Source organism: Hyla sarda, chromosome 9, assembly GCF_029499605.1.
Source record: "Hyla sarda isolate aHylSar1 chromosome 9, aHylSar1.hap1, whole genome shotgun sequence".
NCBI classification, from domain to species: Eukaryota; Metazoa; Chordata; class Amphibia; order Anura; family Hylidae; genus Hyla; species Hyla sarda.
In genome coordinates, this window is record NC_079197.1 from 45326647 (window position 1) to 45333075 (window position 6429).

General features: G+C 46.7%; 1 protein-coding gene across 1 annotated transcript in view; it reads right to left on the reverse strand.

The window, feature by feature from the left end:
• Positions 1–3681, reverse strand: part of LOC130291003 (protein Wnt-11b-2) — a 39903-nt gene extending 36222 nt beyond the window's left edge. The window contains exon 1 of the mRNA XM_056539312.1: positions 3480–3681. The gene's annotated coding sequence lies outside the window, so the exon portion shown is untranslated. The remainder of the gene's footprint in view (positions 1–3479) is intronic.
• Between the last annotated feature and the right edge of the window lie 2748 nt (positions 3682–6429).

Below are 6429 nucleotides of genomic sequence, written 5' to 3' on the forward strand. Positions count from 1 at the left end.
GGGCTAATAATTTGACTTATGTTACATTAATATACAGAGGAGCAAATTCACAAATGAAACCAAATAGAACATTATTATGTAACTTCACCATAGCCAGAAAGGTGGCAGAAAATGTTGTAAATCAGGCACACCTAATGCAAGTAGAAAAGTGCATCCTCTTCCCTATCCCTTCCTTCTTCTAATGGGAAAACAAGGTATTCTGCATAAACTTTATTTTTATGATGCAAATATAACCTTTTTCCTTTGGATAGGGGATAAGAAGTCTAAGCACTGAAGAACCCCTTTTTTTATGTATCAACTGGCTCCAGAAAGTTAAACAGATTTGTAAATTACTTCCATTAAAAAATCTTAATCCTTTCAGTACTTGAGTAATGAGCTGCTGTAGTTAAGGTTGTTCTTTTTGTCTAAGTGCATCTCTGAAGACACGTGTCTCAGGAACCGCCCAGTTTAGAAGAGGTTTGCTATGGGAATTTGCTTCTAAACTGGGAGGTTCCCAAGACACGTGTCATCAGAGAGCACTTAGACAGAAAAGAACAACCTTAACTTCAGAAGCTCATAAGTACTGAAAGGATTAAGATTTTTTTAATAGAAGTAATTTACAAATCTGTTTAACTTTCTGGAGCCAGTTGATATATATATAAAAAAAAAGTTTTTTTCCTGGATAACCCCTTTAACCCCCCTTCCCTGTACGTATAGGCAGTAGAGTTAACCCCCCTTCCCCAAAGGTATAGGCAGCAGAGTTAGCCCCCACCCTTCCCCATAGGTATAGGCAGCAGACTTAACCCCCCTTCCCCATAGGTATAGGCAGCAGAGTTAACCCCCCTTCCCAATAGGTATAGGAACAGAGTTAACCCCTCTTTATTCTTAGGTATAGGCAGCAGAGTCCCCCCCCCCTTTCCACGTAGGTATAGGCAGAGTTAACCCCCCATTCCCCATAGGAATAGGCAGAGTTAAACCCCCTTTTTCCCAATAGGTATAGGCAGAGTTTCCCCTCCCCTTTCCCCAGAGGTATAGGCAGAGTTGCCTCTCCCCCTCTTCCCCATTGGTATAGGCAGAGTTACCACCCCCCCTTCTTCCCCATAGGTATATGCAGAGTTACCCTCCCTCTTTTCCCCATAGGTATAGGCAGAGTTACCCCCCCTCCCCCTTTCCCCATAAGTATAGGCAGAGTAACCCTCCCTCTTTTCCCCATAGGTATAGGCAGAGTTACTCCCCCCCCCTCTTCCCCATAGGTATAGCCAGAGTTACCCCCCCCCCCCTCTTCCCCATAGGTATAGGCAGAGTTACCCACCCTCCCTCTTCCCCATAGGTAGAGCCAGAGTTACCCCCCTTTTCCCCATACGTATAGGCAGAGTTACCACCCCCCTTTCCTCATAAGTATAGACAGAGTTACCCCTCCTTTTCCCATAGGTATAGGCAGAGTTACCCCCCCTTCCTCCCCTTTCCCCATAGGTATAGGCAGAGTTACCCCCTTCCCCCTTTCCCCATAAGTATAGGCAGAGTTACCCTCCCTCTTTTCCCCATAGGTATAGGCAGAGTTACTCCCCCCACCTCTTCCCAATAGGTATAGCCAGAGTTACCCCCCCCTCTTCCCCATAGGTATAGGCAGAGTTACCCACCCTCCCTCTTCCCCATAGGTAGAGCCAGAGTTACCCCCCTTTTCCCCATACGTATAGGCAGAGTTACCCCCCCCTTTCCTCATAAGTATAGGCAGAGTTACCCCACCTCTTCCCCATAGGTATAGGCAGAGTTACCCCCCTTTCCTCCCCTTTTCCCATAGGTATAGGCAGAGTTACCCCCATCCCCTCCCCCTTTCCCCATAAGTATGGGCAATGTTACCCACCCCCCCCTCTTCCCCATAGGTATAGGCAGAGTTAACGGATCCTCAGTGGCAGCGGCAGGCCCTTAACACGGCCGGGCCCTCGAACGACGTCCGATCGGGCTGGCCGGTCAGTTCGCCCCTGGATGGGGGCAGTGAGTCTGTCAAGGCACCCCCCTTGTGAGTGGCACCCGGGGCCACACATCTGTTCATGTCAGAAACTGTCCAGAGTAGGAGAGGTTTGCTATGGGGATTTGCTCCTACTTTGGAAAGTTCTTGACATGGACAGAGGTGTCAGCAAAGAGCACTGTGGTCAGACTGTAAAAAAATTAAAAAAGAAAAAAACTTCCTTTGGAGCATACAGCAGCTGATAAGTACTTAAAGGATTAAGATTTTTTACATAGAAGTAATTTACAAATCTATTAAAACAAAAATTAGGGGGCTCACACTATATATTAATTGTATGTATACATATATATATATCGGGGTACTTGTGTTGCACGTACCCTTCGTGGCAAAATATGCAAATTACAAATTAAGAAATATGCATTTTACAATTTACAAATCTGTTTAACTTTTTGGCACTTTTTGATTTTAAAAAAATATATAAATGTTTTCCACCGGAGTACCCCTTTAATGTGACTCAATAAGGGCTCATTCACTGTTGTAACGGCCACTAGAACTGCTCTAAAATGTGCTGTCTTAATAGATGGCTATGCATTTAAGAGCAGATTCTGCTGAAAGAATGAACATTCAGGGGTCTGGGGTGCGGAATTTCAGCATGGAAATTCCATAGTGTGATTGGTGCAGCAGAATCCCTTAATTAAGAATAATGGGAGGCTGCTACACCGTATTTTCCAATTGAAATTCTGCTCAGAAACTCTGTAGTGTGAATCAACCCTTAAAGGGGTACTCCCACCCTAGAAATCTTATCCCCTATCCAAAAGATAGGGGATAAGATGTCTGATCGTGGGGGTCCCGGCACTGGGGACCCCCGCATTATTGCATGCGGCACCCAAATATTTTTTCACCGGAACCGCTGGAGGGTCTGAGTCGCGACTACGGGAACGGAAGTTTGTGACGTCAGGACTCCGCCCCCGTGTGACGTCACGCCCGTCCCCTCAATGCAAGTCTATGTAAGGGGGCGTAACAGCATTATTAAAAAGTCATACATTTTGTCGCACGGGATTAAGTCGCACAGGAATCACCATACAAAGTGGTGTACTGAAGTAAGAAATGTGATCAGCACCAGATTTCTCGCTTGCCCTGCACCATGTAATACATTTAGTGCAGGTACACAGTTTCCACCACATTAATTAATCCGGTAAAAAGACGTTCACCTACACCAATCTTGATGAATACCAACCAATATGCTTACTGAACAGATCCATTTTAAACACGATAGCCGCAATTATTGTCAAATGAAAGCAGTTGCTAAAATACCGAGGTTTATGTTTCACTTGATTGTTAAGCCATTGATTTTCCAAGTGGTAAGATCCCATAAAGTGTATAGCAGCCTGTAACACATTTACATAATAAGTCTATTATTGTGCAATAACATTCCTTTGTAAACCAGTCTCTAATGAATCCTGATCTGAACGCGGCCCTGACGTTCACTATTACCTGCATGCTAATTATAGGTGGGATTTACAGACTTTACCTTTTATCCAAAGGAAGGGTTTTTCCTCTTAGTGATCAAAGTCAAGACATTCTAAGTCTGTGATTTGGATTGTGTCCCGCCAATAGTTTCCATCTGGTTACACAGGAATATCATGAAAACCGAGCACCCCCATCTTCCTTCACATGGAGGCTAGATTATCTCATTACTTCAGTTTGAATTGGTTTTAGGATTGGAAGGTGCTAATAAGTGTGATAAGTGAGTGTGGGATATCCACGTTGTTATAGTGTATAGCTTTGGAGGTAACAATTCTTCTGTAAATGAAGTGCCAAAATAGATATATGATGTCACAACTAGATACTGTTTCCTGAAACCTCTCCAAACAACAGCAAAAAAGTTGTAAAACAGACACTTTATAATTCCAGATACTTCATGCAGGCTTAACAGTGGTTCCTGGTTTTGCACATGTAGCCCTTAAATACAATCATCCTATTAATGAAGCCTGATTGTATTTAAAGGGGTCCTCTGCCCCTAGACCCAGCGACAGGACTCCCGCGATCTCCCTGCTGCACCCGGCGTTCGTTTAGAGCATCAGGTGCAGCGCTGGAGGTTCGTGATATCACGGCCGTGCCCTGTTCGTGATGTCATGGCCGTGCCCTGTTCGTGATGTCATGGCCATGCCCCCTCAGTGCAAGTCTTCCATAGACTTGCATTGAGGGGGCATGGCTGTGACGTCACGAGCGGGGCATGACCGTGATGTCACGAGCCTCCGCCCTGCATCGCCAGTCATCCAGCATGGAGCGAAGTTCTCTCCGTGCAACGGATGTCTGGGGTGCCGCAGCCAAGATCGCGGGGATACCCCGCAATCAGACATTTTATCCCCTATCCTTTGGATAGGGGATAAGATGTCTAGGGGCTGAGTACCCCTTCAAGGACCATACTATGCAAGGTTGGTTTATGCATGAGTAAAGATGGATAGATAGATATGAACTATTTGTCAGTAGAGCTCACTGATATAAATGGTGTCCACTAATATACAGTGGCCTCTCAACATACAATAGTAATTGGTTCCAGGTGGACCATTGTTTGTTGAAACCATCGTATATTGAGGGACATGGATGCTCAATTATACTCACATGTCCCCGCCGCTCTACCTCATCAGTTCGCATTCCCTCTGTCGCCGCTGATGATCAGCCTTAAAGGGGTACTCCGCCCCTAGACATCTTATCCCCTATCCAAAGGATAGGGGATAATATGTCAGATCGCCGGGGTCCCCCTGCTTGGGACCCCCTGGATCTACCATGCAGCACCCACCTGTAGCGGCTTCCAGAACCGCTGGAGGTCCTCAGGCTGAGTCCATCTCAACCACCGGGAAGGAAGATCATGATGTCATGACTCCGCCCCCGTGTAACGCCACACCCCGCCCCTCAATGCAAGTCTATGGGAGGGGGTGTGACAGGGGGCGTCCCATAGACTTGCATTGAGGGGCGGGGTGTGACGTTACACGGGGGCGGAGTCATGACGTCATGATCTACCGTCCCGGTGGTCGAGATGGACTCAGCCTGAGGACCTCCAGCGGTTCCGGAAGCTGCTACAGGTGGGTGCTGCATGGTAGATCCAGGGGGTCCCCAGCAGCGGGCCCCCGGCGATCTGAAATCTTATCCCCTATCCTTTGGATAGGGGATAAGATGTCTAGGGGCGGAGAACCCCTTTAAAGATGATAAATTAGACTACAATCAATTACTTCTATTTAAAAATCTTAATCCTTCCAGTACTTTTCAGCTGCAGTATGCTAGAGGCCAGAAGAAACTCGAATACCGAGTGAAACAGATTCTGTCGCCTGACAGTGAATACCCCACACTGTGATCCTCTCTCCCCCTCTGCACAATGTTTTATATGTGAGTATATAATAAAGAAGCAACCCTGAAAAAGAAGTACTGGTGAGTCTGCCGACTTTTTTCATCTTCTCCTCATACTATATTTTTTAAATGTATGTTTTAATGCATTTGGGCAAAACTATGTCCTTTTGGAGCCCACATCGGTGTTTGTTGTGAATTTTTCAAGTTTGGATAGTGAAAAGAAAATCTGTAAACTTTCTTGCAACTTTGTTGCAAGAAATCTTTTGCAACGTTTTTGGAGTGGTTTAAGCTGGAATAAGCTGCAAAGAAATTTGGGCAAGTGACTGTGGGATTGGTCATGGAATGGAATGAGCATAGACTTCATATGTTTTAATACAAATTTATTGAGCTAAAATACAGAAAATGGTACCATGTAACAGACTTTTCAGCGGTCCCAAAAGCACCATATTTAATGGCATGCTGTAACACTCACATTTCAGAAGACAGGAACCCCTGTGGATGTGAATCCGCTGGACCTGTGTGGAGGATGACTCAGACCATAGCAGGGAGCGGAGTCTAAGGTGCCGCTGATTTTCACCAGAGCCCGCCGCAAAGCGGGATGGACTTGCTGTGGCAGGCGGCACCCAGGTTGCTACCCCTGGCGCCACTTGACCACACAGGCGGCTGAGGAGATGCGAGGCACAGGAGGGATAAGGCAGCTCGTAGTCAGGATAGCAGAAGGTCAGGGCAGGTGGCACAGTAACGTAATCAGGACGTAGCAGGAGGTCAGTAGGCAGGTGGCAGAGGAGCAAGGTCAGGTTACAGAGCAAAGAATCAGATACACGGCAAGGCAATAACAGGAATGCTTTCTCTCAGGCTCAAGGCAACAAAGATCTGGCAGGGAAGTGAGGAGGGTGAAGGAATTTATCAATGAGCCACAGGTGAATTACACTAATGAGCACACTGGCCCTTTAAATCTTAAAGCTCCGGCGTGCGCGCCCTCAGGGACACACACACACCGGAGCAGAGAGGCAGAGGCTGGGGCAGGAGAAGCACCAGGTGAGTGAGTCCCAGCCCCACTGGCAGCAGCAGGTAACGGCCGGAGCGCATAACGTAACACATGCACCTTTAAATGCATTTGGCTTACACCTGGT